This window comes from Parasteatoda tepidariorum, chromosome X1 (assembly GCF_043381705.1).
Source record: "Parasteatoda tepidariorum isolate YZ-2023 chromosome X1, CAS_Ptep_4.0, whole genome shotgun sequence".
Lineage (NCBI taxonomy): Eukaryota > Metazoa > Arthropoda > Arachnida > Araneae > Theridiidae > Parasteatoda > Parasteatoda tepidariorum.
Window position 1 is genome coordinate 62694667 of NC_092214.1, and position 11562 is coordinate 62706228.

Genomic DNA, 11562 nt, shown 5'->3' on the forward strand with positions numbered 1-11562 from the left:
ACTTAGTATGTTATCATTTTCAAACTTTAGGTAGATGTAACTTAGATAAAAACATGTATTAAAATAAAATATCATTCCCTCATTATTAGTGTCATTCCCTCACTTTATAAATAGTGAAATTAATTAATTTATTTATTAATTAATTTAAAAAATTAATTAATAAATTAATAAATTAATTTATCAAATTAATAAACTTATTTATTAAATTAATTTAAAAAATTAATTAATAAATTAATAAATTTTTTTAATAAATTAATTAGCTTATTTATTAAATTAATTAATTATTAATTATTATAAATTAATTAATTATAAATTAATTATTTAAAAAATTAATTAATTTAAATATTAAGTATAATTTATGGGATATATACTTTCTTTATAATGCCATTACATCTTTCTATTAATATAAAAAGTTTCAGAGCTTTTTATTCACTTTACTTTTTTGGGATTTTATGAACTGAAAAATGATAGTTTTCGTGAGAATGACCCATATATAAAATCATGTAGAATGGTGAAATGAGACAGAATACAACAAAATGATGACTTGGGACTCCGTGAAGAGAAATTCTTTGGATGTTTTCTTTGTGTGTGCCATTGTTGTTCAATTATTTAGCTGAATTTAATTAAATTCAATATGGCAAAACAGGTGGTCTAGGTTTTATAAAGGCTGACCAATCAACAGGCACATTCTTGAATCATTTTACCCTAATTATTTTAATTTTATTTTACTCTAATTATTCTTATTAGTTGAATTTAATGAATTAATATAAATAATTATATATAAATAATAATATATAAATAATAATATTTCGATGTACTTTTTTTTAGCATTTAAACAAAATATCGCCTTAGGTTTTTTCCCCCAGAATATATACATATGCATTTTTACTGTTAATACATATCCTTGGCCGAAATTTTTTCTAATAAATTATGAACTAAGAGCTTTTAATTTCATAAGAAGTTTAATCATGTTTTATTTCATTTTATAACTGTCGTTGAACAGTCGGCCCTATTTTGGGTTTACGACTACTTAAGTTGAACTCCAAAGCCTTGTAATTTTGAACTCAATCAAGTGGACTCCTGGATCAGGTATTGGGAGAAATTTGCCTTCATGGAGGACTTTCTGATGAAACTAACCCGCATTTGCGTTACATGGAGAGGAAAACCACGAAAACCTCCCACGGTTAGTCTGACGGTAAAAGGACTCTAACCCATGATCCGTCATCCACTGAGGATATTTTAGGTCAGCACTGTTGTCGGTGCGAGACAGGCGCGAATTCGAATCGACTAACCGTTGCTGGGATTCGAACCTGATCCACCTCATTAGGGGGTGAGCGCTTTATTCCCTACGCCACCACGACTCAGCGTACAACTATTTGTCAGTATCGGTGTTTAATTAAGGGGTTGGTGTTAACACCAATCTGCTTTTTTTTAGAAATAACTAATCTTTCTTTCATAATTCAAAACGTATTCCAGTTAACGCTAAAACATTATCACAGCATATAACTGATATAACCTCAAATATCGCCAAAAAATTTCAAAGTGATATCATAAGTAGTTTCTTAGAAAAGGCACAGCGAAAAAGGTCAGTTATAGCATTATTGATATATGTCCTACCGACTCTCCTTAAACAATCTAGGGCATTTTCAGCATATTTTCAGTTTAAAAAATATTTTATGATACACTCAATAATAATTGTTTAAAGATTTAAGAGTAATTTTTCGATCAAAAAAATGGTGTTTAGCTTTTACAAACAAATAATTTCTTTAGAGTAACTTTTCTCGAACTTTAAAATAAGAATTTATCTCAATTTTAGATTCATTTTTATCTATGTTGTCATGCAGTAAATACTTTTCATTATCAAACAAAATTAACATTATTCTGCTTCGAAATACTTCACTTTAGGACAAGCTATCTATCCAATTAAGCTGTTTACCCCGCATCTAGAAAGCTATGAAAGTTTACTAGTTGCATAGGCTTAGTGTAAATAAATGTAAGGCAGGCTTTGTATAACAATTAATGACAACAACAAGTTTTCCCCTCACCCTTAGAGAAGAGCGGAAAACTTGTTGTTGTCATTAATTCCTATCTCCCGAGACTAATTTACCTCTTAGAAGTATCACTTAATTGTTTCCAATCTCAGAGAGAGTTTCTCAGATACAGCCTTATCAGGAAAATTTGAATTAAGAAAAGAATAAATTTTGACACTTCTAACGCGTTTCATTAGATTGCAGAAACGTTAAAAGTAAAATTCTTCGTATGTTAAATATAAACCTTAAGGGTATCTTTTGCAACTTAAGTAAATTCTAATTTTCACTTAGAAAAGATAACAAACGTACTTCTATTTAATTATTAATTTTCTTCAGTTTTGCTTTCAATGAATTCATCATTTTTTGAGAAATAATTAATTATCTTTCATTTACTCTATTAAAACTTTACTCTATAAGAAAAAGTTTAAAAAAAATATTTTTTTTCCACGTAATTAAATTCTAATTTTCAATTAGAAAAGTTTGCACACGTACTTTTATTTAGTTATTTGTTTTTCCTTTTTGTTTTTAAGCAAAGCAGTTGGCATACCAAAAAATAGTTCAATCCTTCAATCTTTTGAAAAAAATTTATAAATAATATATTATCTCTGACTTACTCAAATTTATTTTTTTTCGAAATATTTATGTTAAAATCTAAAAGATATTTTTTTGCTTAAATTCTAATTTCCACTTAGAAAAGTTTACATGCGTATTTCTACTTAGTTATAAATATTTTTTTGATTTTGCTCCTAAACAGAGCAGTTGGTCTACAAAAAATACTTCATTATTTTTTTAACTCTGATTTACTTCAATGTTTTTTAGAAATTTAGGGTATAGCGAAAACAACTAAATATTAAAAATGTTAATTAACTTTTTATTAGGTGTTTGTATTTTTCCTTATTTACAATTATGCATTTTTCAAATAGCTGTAGATGTTTTCCTGGGCTGTTATTTTTTGAGACAATTAGACGATAAACAATTTCAATTGATAAAAAGAGCTGTTGAGCTAATTAATGATCTAAACTTGATGTTAAGGTTTAAATTCGTGCGAATTAATCGTTCATTCAGGACTGTTTAGAAGAGGAGATAAATTTATACTTATATTTTTTACAAAGATTTAAAAAGTGTTATTTATTTTAAAATTTACAATAAAAATTAACGCTTAAAATAATTAAGACAAATTTCTCAAATCATTTTAGTTACTGAAATTTTTTAGAGTAAATTACAATTAGAAAAAAAAAGTTTCATAAGCAAAGTTTTTACAATAATGGCATTTTATTAATTACTCTTTTTTAAAAAAAATATGCTATTTTTTTGACAGAAAAAATAAAATATGCCTAAAATCAAAAGAGAAAAATTCGAATTTAAGATTATTACAAGTCAGCAAGGATAAAATATTACTAATATACAAAGTAGTAACAATATTAGATCATTGTAAAGCAAATTTTTCTCCTTTCAACTTAAATAAATTTTTTTAGAATGAAATTGATTAAATAGAGAGTCGGAAGCGACTGTATCATCCTAAACTCAGACGTAATTACATACGTGATGCAACGTTATTAACATTTTTGATAAACTGATAACTGAAAAAGAAGAATTTTAATGAATGTAGATTTTAAAGATACTATATCCATAAAAGCAAAATTAACAAAATAAAGGAAAGAAGCAGCACTAAATTGCCTCAGGGTTATGGGATTAGTGTTCACTTGAAGGAAATAAATTTTCTGTGAACGCTTGTAAAAAAATTGACTAGATTTGAGATCAAATTATTAATTGGCGTTAATAATAGGCCCATTTAAGAACTATTACAAATTATTAATTAGAAAACTGTTAATTTATTTAGGTCGTTATAATATTTTTAATTAAATTTTGTATATTTTTAACCGTTATATAAAATTATTTTTGAAAACAAACGAAAATGGTGAATTTTTTTTTATTAAAATTACCAAAAAAAAAAAAGAAAAGAAAAGAAATAGAAAGGTCTCCTTATAATTACCTATTCTCTATGATGCGTAGTAAGGTTTTAAATTATTTTATGAGCTAAGGTGTACATATAATGAAATTCTTTTCATACGTGTAGATTTTTTCTTCCTTTTTTAAACACAGAATGCTTCAAAAAATAAATACTACTATTAGTAATTATTTATGACTATTACATTCAAAAATTGAATTGAATGTGAAGTTTACTGGTACAAGGTTCATAAAAGAGCTTGCTTCAGCTAACAATAATTTTGAAACATATCAGAAGATAAAGTACATAATAAAAGATTCTTCATTTAATACATGAAATTGAGAATAGGATACATAGAGCAGATAAAAGTATTAAGTACCTATTATAGACTTTGTTTCATAAAATACATAGAATTGATAAGAGTACCTAGGTCGGATTAAAAGCTTTAGTGCATTCTACAAACTAATTTGCCTAATATTGATTAAAACTGAACATGGGGAGATAGGTACATTCAAAAGTTAATAAAAGTCTTCTAAAATTCATAACACAATAAAACTACTAAATACAAACAAAAATACTATTACAAGTAAAGAAATTTAATTCAAAAATCAAATATGCGCATGGAGAGAAAAATTCTGGTACAATTGCGTCACTGTATGGTAATATTCCTTCTATCCCCCTCCCTATAATTCTGGTTAATAAAACCAAAGTATACAGTATTTAAACCATTTCGTAATTTCTCTGTTCATATGGTAATGGTTCACCGGAAATTCTGTTTATCAAAATTATACTCCTTATCACCACTTATTTAGTAGAAATATAAAACTGAAGAGTAAATTTTACAGAATAAATGGTTTTCATGCCTTGCTTTAGGGTATCATGATAAAACTACACAATTTGACCGCATTTACTAAATTTCATCACATACTATAAAACCATATTTAATAATTAATTTTTCCAAAGTAATTACTAAAGAGCTTCGGTAAAAATTTCCAAGCTTTTTGGTATGTCCAGAATAACGGCAAATTTTTCCGTATTCTGGTAGCTTATACAGGCTTTTTTCCTAAAAATGTTTCGTTGAAACGTGGTTTCAACAGGAATTGAATTACAAAAACTTTTTTGGTATTCTCTTTTCCTTGATATTTAATTTTACATTTCCGCAATTTTCTTAAAGTAATTTTAGCATTTAGCTTTTTAATTTCTGTTTGAAAATCTTGGAACAATTGTATAATTTCTGTTCAAAAATTAATATTCAAAAGATAAAAAATTATTTAGCAGGTTTTCAAAGAATTTTAGTTGAAGTGGTGCATGAAAAATTCCAGAAAAAGTAAATGGTACTGAAGGGGTGACAATATTGGAAACCGTTGCTCTTCAGTACAATGGTATAATGAACAGAACAGTTTAAAATTATTTCTTAAGAAAATGCAATTTAAAAGGAACGTACTTTTTTTTTCTAATATATCAGATTTATTATGAATTCCAAAGATATCTAATGAACTAGTCAGTAGCAAAGAAATGCGTTATTTTGAAGCTATGGAGTGCGTAATAATTGTAATAATACTGCATCATTGAACTTTATAATTCAATAATAACACAAATATCCCTCTTATAAGAACATTAACATGACTTGAAATACGTATTTGAAAAAGCATATGTAACGCAAGACTCCGAAATCGCTATACTGTGCCGGTCACTAGGCAAAAGAATTGCATTTTTATTTATATTAATTAATATAGTCCTATTGTTTTGATGATCTTGATGAAATGGTGTTGTATAGGGTCACTAAGTAAGTGTAAAATATGGGGATAAGAGCTGCCAAAAAGTTTCTTTCTCAAATATTTGAATCACCTGCAGTCTGTTAATATCCGTTTAATGGGAATGTCGACTTGACATTGAGTACAGCTGAGTGAAGGTTCAGCTTTCAGTAAATACATATGGATAAAACGAGTGTGGCCAAAATAAATAGTTTAATTAAAACCTGGATTTTGCGATCAACATTTAATGCTTTACAATTATCAGGATTATGATAAGCTTCATGCAGTTTATTATTATTTTGTATATTTCAATACTCTTTCCAGGCCTGAACTGAACTGAAGATTTACAAATACGTTTAAGATCCAAAGAAGTTAAGAGATAACTGCTTAAGTTACAAAGAGTTTTAGCTATAATATCGGCACGGTTATATTTCTTCCAAAAGCCTTACCTTTTGTATTTCAAAGCCTCTTGTATAGAAGGGTTGAATATCGTTCTCGAATTTGCCTGCGATGGCCAATTGGTCAGCCGAATTAAACTCACCACTTCAAGGTTCCTCACAGCAGGTATGCCACATTCGACTGAAAATTTAAATACTGGTGATTAATCAGAAGCAGAAATCAATTAAAGGAGATTAAAATTAGCAACTTTTCCTGGCATATTTTTTTTAAAATTTACTATTGAAAGTGATTTCCAAGAATTCTTTCGCTTTAAATATGAATAATTTACAATGAATTTCATGGTAGTAGTTACGATCGAGTAATTAAATAAGTTTAATAAATAAAAAATGAATCGAGTTTTTACCACTTCTAACATTTTTAGTCTCCTGTGGTATAGTCATCTCATAGTCATCTATCAGCAGAAATTCATTTTTTTGCGGTTTAATAGTACAAAAAGCGGAATAGGGTACGTTGAATCAAACAAATAGTGATAATTCGTGGGAACGTGTTATTTAGTATAACTTTCAGTTAGGCTAATTACCCCCAATTACCCGATAGTAACAAAATATCGAAAAAAAGCCTTTTTAGTTTTTCTGTTTGTCTCATAAAAAGCATTTGGTCTAAATTTAGGGCATTTGTCTACGTTGAAACGTGCTATTTAGCATTGTTGTCAATTTTAGGCTAACTGCCCCTATTTACATCAATAATTACAAACATCAAAATGAAACCTTTTTTGTTTGATAAAGATCACATGAATCAAATTTTAGACCTCTATCTACGTAAAAACACTAGTTAACATTGCTGCCATTTAGGACAAACACTAATAATTACAAATATCAAAATGAAATTTTTATCCGGATTTTTATTTCTCTTAACAAGAACACGTGGTTAAAGTTTGAGACTTCAGTCCTGCTAAGAAATGTATTATTAATTCAGCCTCTTTTAGCTCTCAATTTCTGGTTAGTTACCCGCTATTTACTCGATAAACTTTAATAATTACAAACAACACGAGAAACTTTTTTAGTTTTTCTTTTCAAATATTAAAGAATGCATGGTTCCAATTTAAGGCTTTTATCTTGGTAAAAACGTGTTTAGAATTACTGCCAATTAGATTAATTATCCCAATTAACCACAATAATTTACAAATTTCGAAATGAATTTTTTCTTTTTATCTGATAAAGAACACATGGCATAATTTGAGACTTCCATCCTGGTAAAAAGTTCTTTAGCATTACTGTCCATTAGGCTAATTATCCCTAATTAACCCGACAATTGGAAAATATCAAAAGGACATTTTTTAGTTGTTCCCTTGATCTGATTAAAAAAACGGAAATACGTAGGAAAATTAAATTTGAGACTTCTACCTTAATGACAAACTTTTACTTAGTATTACTTTTTTGTACCCCCTTTAATTACGTCGATTACAGCAATCTGTCGCAATGAAGCTTTTCAGTTTTTCCATTTATCTTATGAGGAACTATGGGTTCAAATTTGAGACTTTCATCATAATCAAAAAGTGTTCTTAGGCATTTAGCATTACTAATAATAGTTGAGTAACAACAAAATGTCGCAATAAAACTTTTTAGTTTTTCTATTAATTTTATAAAGAACACATGGTCCAAATCTGAGATCGCATGAATTTGCATTATTGTCAATTACTCTAATTATCTCTAAATCACTCCAATAATTACAAAATATAGAAAGGAGTTTTTCCAGTTTTTCTTTTTATCTCATAGAGAATACATATTTCATATTTCTATCTAACTTTGTAGAAAGTGTATGAATTAGTGAGGAGAGAGTAAAATAGTCAGGTTTTAGTGTTTTATGTATAGAGATAAGATTTAGATTAATCCAAGTATTTACCTAAAATTGACTTAATTTTCCAATAAAAATGATACCAGCTATATGGTAACAGATTTAAAGTTTTAGTGCAGTTGGTTGTAGTTTAGATGCTCCTGTTGACAAGATGCTTAGGGCTGTTGCCCCTCCCCTTTTTGCACGCTACTGCCATGTTGCTAATAACCAGGTCATATCATTTTCATCGTTTGTTTTAAATGTGATGTGATAAATAGATTTTGCTTCACATTAAAATGTTTTGCAGAATTTTAAGTATATTTGAGACTGTAAAAATACATTGCTAATTTCATTAATTTGCCTGTCTCTTGGGTATTCATGTCTTGTTTATCATATTTTCTGGCTAGTAATATTAAGTAATGGCTCAAATACAGTGTGGAAAAGCTTCATTAAGCAATTTAATTTTTCAAGAGTAAGTGATAATTGTAGCTAAGAAGCATACTACACACCTCTGTGAACCAGAGGTTTGAAGATTCTGTTCCGGCCGAAGCTACATGAATTTTACAAATCATCCCACTTATAACGTTGGACTAACAAATGTACCATCTTCTTTTCATCTAATTCACTAGATAACAGCTCTTTCCCACATTCTAATTAATCAGTTCTCTTTCGCAAAAAAATGAGACTCTCCTGCAGCAAAGAACAGCTTTGAAATGGCGTACTTACAGTCATCCCTACACTTATAGCATCACTCATTGCGTTTATTAAATGAAGCAATATTTCATAGAACGACTCTATCTTTCTAGGATGGGGGATCACTTGAGATGTTTATTGGACCATTCGATCGGGAAGTCTGTATTTACCGCCTGCACATTTATTTCGTAAACCTTCTGAACAGAATGCTGAAATTATTGTCTCCTTAGGTTCTTCTTTCCAGTTTACCGTTGTTTTCTAATTACTAAGCTTTAAAAAAATTACAAAATGTTTACGCAAGCACATCATGTAAAGGCTATTATTTACTAAGATATAAAGATAGGTAAAATCTGCATTAATAGTTAATTAAAATATATTCCAGGATAGGGGGGCACTTTTGTTAAAAAACTTAAGGAACTGTTTATTGGACACGGTCCAGTTGATAAGTATTCACCGTCGGTAAATTTATTTCGTAAACCTTTTCAACAGCATGCTAAAGCTATTGTCTCCTTATGTTCTCCTTTTAAGTTTATCAAGTTTATTGTTGTTTTTGAGTTGCTAAACTTTAATAAAATTACAAAATGCTTACACAAACACAGCATGTAATGGCTGTGATCTTAAGATATAATTATAGGTAAAATCTGCATTAATAGTTTCTAAAAAAATTATTTCAACGATCATCTAGCTTTGCACAACTTAAACCGATTGCAGTACTATAACTTTAAGGAACTTGACTACTCTCCTCTGGTAATTCTAAGACAACGGTTGAAAGATCACAAATCCACCATTCTTAAAAATTAATTGCTAATCATTTTGTCTCAGAGTTACTTAGAGTTGCAAACTGTATTTCTTAATATTCCGTGAGTTTTAAAAGCTAATTTCACCTTTTTTTCCTTTTTCTTTTTTTAATATAATGCGCATTTACAAAGCCTAAAAAAACTTCTTTTACTTTATATTTTCCCTTCTGAGAAATAAGCCGCCTCCCGTTATTCAATGTATAAACGAGACATTCCTATACACACTTATTAAAATGCGTAACACTTGGATGGTTTAAATAAAATATGAATGTAAAGTTTGTTGTTATGTTGTTTCTTATTCAAGTTGCCAATACCACCGAGACTGTTGTTGGAATTTAGGGCAAAAGAGTGCGTTTCTTATTTTTCAGCGGCGTTATCTATGACCAAGAATACGATTTCAGCCATGCACACTTCACAGCCTGTTTTACAGAATAGATCCATTCATACCCCATTCATTCATCCGCAGATCGCAATTTTGATCTGAACCAGAGAACGATCAATCTCCAATTTTGCACCCCCAGAGGTATTGATTAATGGAAACTTGGAGGACTTTGTGACCCAGCAGATTCAATTTGCCCCCGTCATACACAGAGATTTTTCAGCCGGTGTGATTTGAACTCACGATCTCAAGAACACGACCCCAACGCCGAACCAACCAGGCTATCCCAGCCCCTATGTAAAGTTTGTTCAGATATAACATGATACTTCCCATACTTCTTGGCGTAACGATTTTGCAAGTTTTTTTGAGCTACCGAACTTTTCTGTTGTCGTCGGGCACCTTAACTTCTCATCCACGAACATATTTCGTGACTGAAAAGTTTTTTCTGGCTCCTAAACTGGGGCTAAATGATAAGAAATAAATCGAAACAGCTATAATTTTGGGTCCGTGGCTACTGCCTTTACATCAAACCTTTTGAGCTTAGAGAGGTGGTGATATTAATTTCCGCTTCATTTATTAGCTCAATCCTACCAGTTGTATAATGAATAATGATTAAAGTAAAATTTAGGTAATAATATCATTGTGAAACCACAGTAAAGTAGTATTCTCAAAGAGTGACATTTTGTTCTTGATTCTCTTTGTTATGTTAGAGATAGTGCTTGGAACAGTTATCTTCTAGTAAGAGCTTAAGTTCCTAGGTAGTTCCAGAACACGAACCTGTGTCCTTCTCTGTCTCAGTGCGGGAGCTTTTTTCTCGGTCACCTAGTCGATGAGGGTTTAGTTTCATTTTTAGCGATGCACTAAAGCTACGATTCTTTGCTATTGCCAACGGACATATTCTTATTGAGGAGCAGAAAACAATTCATGCACTACACTACCACAAATAAGATTGGTTACAAGATGCTAGTGGTAAATGACTGGTGCTTATACCACTCATCCCAAAAATTTTAGGAGGGTGAACATTAGCGATTAAAGAAACAACCAGGGACATTACATTAGAGAATTTTCGAACTACTAAGATGACATCGGAGAATGCGCAAACTGATCAGACACCTAATAAAATTTAAGCCGGGTCCAAATCAATAAAGAGTGATAGACTTTTTTCACAAAACTTAACGAGATACTTGAGTTGCAATTGGCTATACTTTAATTAAATACTATTCTTAACTTATACTAGTCTCTTTTAAGCCCTGAGTTTTTTAATTGTTCGCAGACTTGAGGGCACGAACCTGCATTTTTCTCAGTCACGGCCCAATACCTTAATGTCTTGGACTTTCATAACAAATGTCGTAGGTTCGAGCCATAAAGTCATTAAAGAGGCTCAACGCTCACAAGTGAATAATGTACACATCAGTTGACCATGGAAACTAAAACCCTGAACTTCTAGAGGAGAGCAAAGTTTCCGACCCAACGTTCACTTAGAATCAAATAGCATTCAAGCACTTAATTGGAGTAGGACCAGCTTCACGGATCATGATTCCATATTAAAATTGGTTCTATTTCATTTACGCGCTTCAGTGATACTCGTTTATTAATAGCTGGCAGTAGTTAGTAACTTCAGGACGTGAACCTACGATCTTCTCTTTGCACTCCGAGCCCTTAGTTTTTGTTACCCCGCTCCATAAAATGCCATCGTAGTATAAACTGTTAGAAGAAGCAGCTAAATTCC

At 30.0% G+C, this 11562-nt stretch overlaps 1 protein-coding gene across 1 annotated transcript in view; it reads right to left on the reverse strand.

The window, feature by feature from the left end:
* The window catches only part of LOC107452630 (uncharacterized), a 479485-nt gene that overhangs the window by 386449 nt on the left and 81474 nt on the right, over positions 1–11562 (reverse strand). The gene's annotated exons all lie outside the window — the stretch shown is intronic.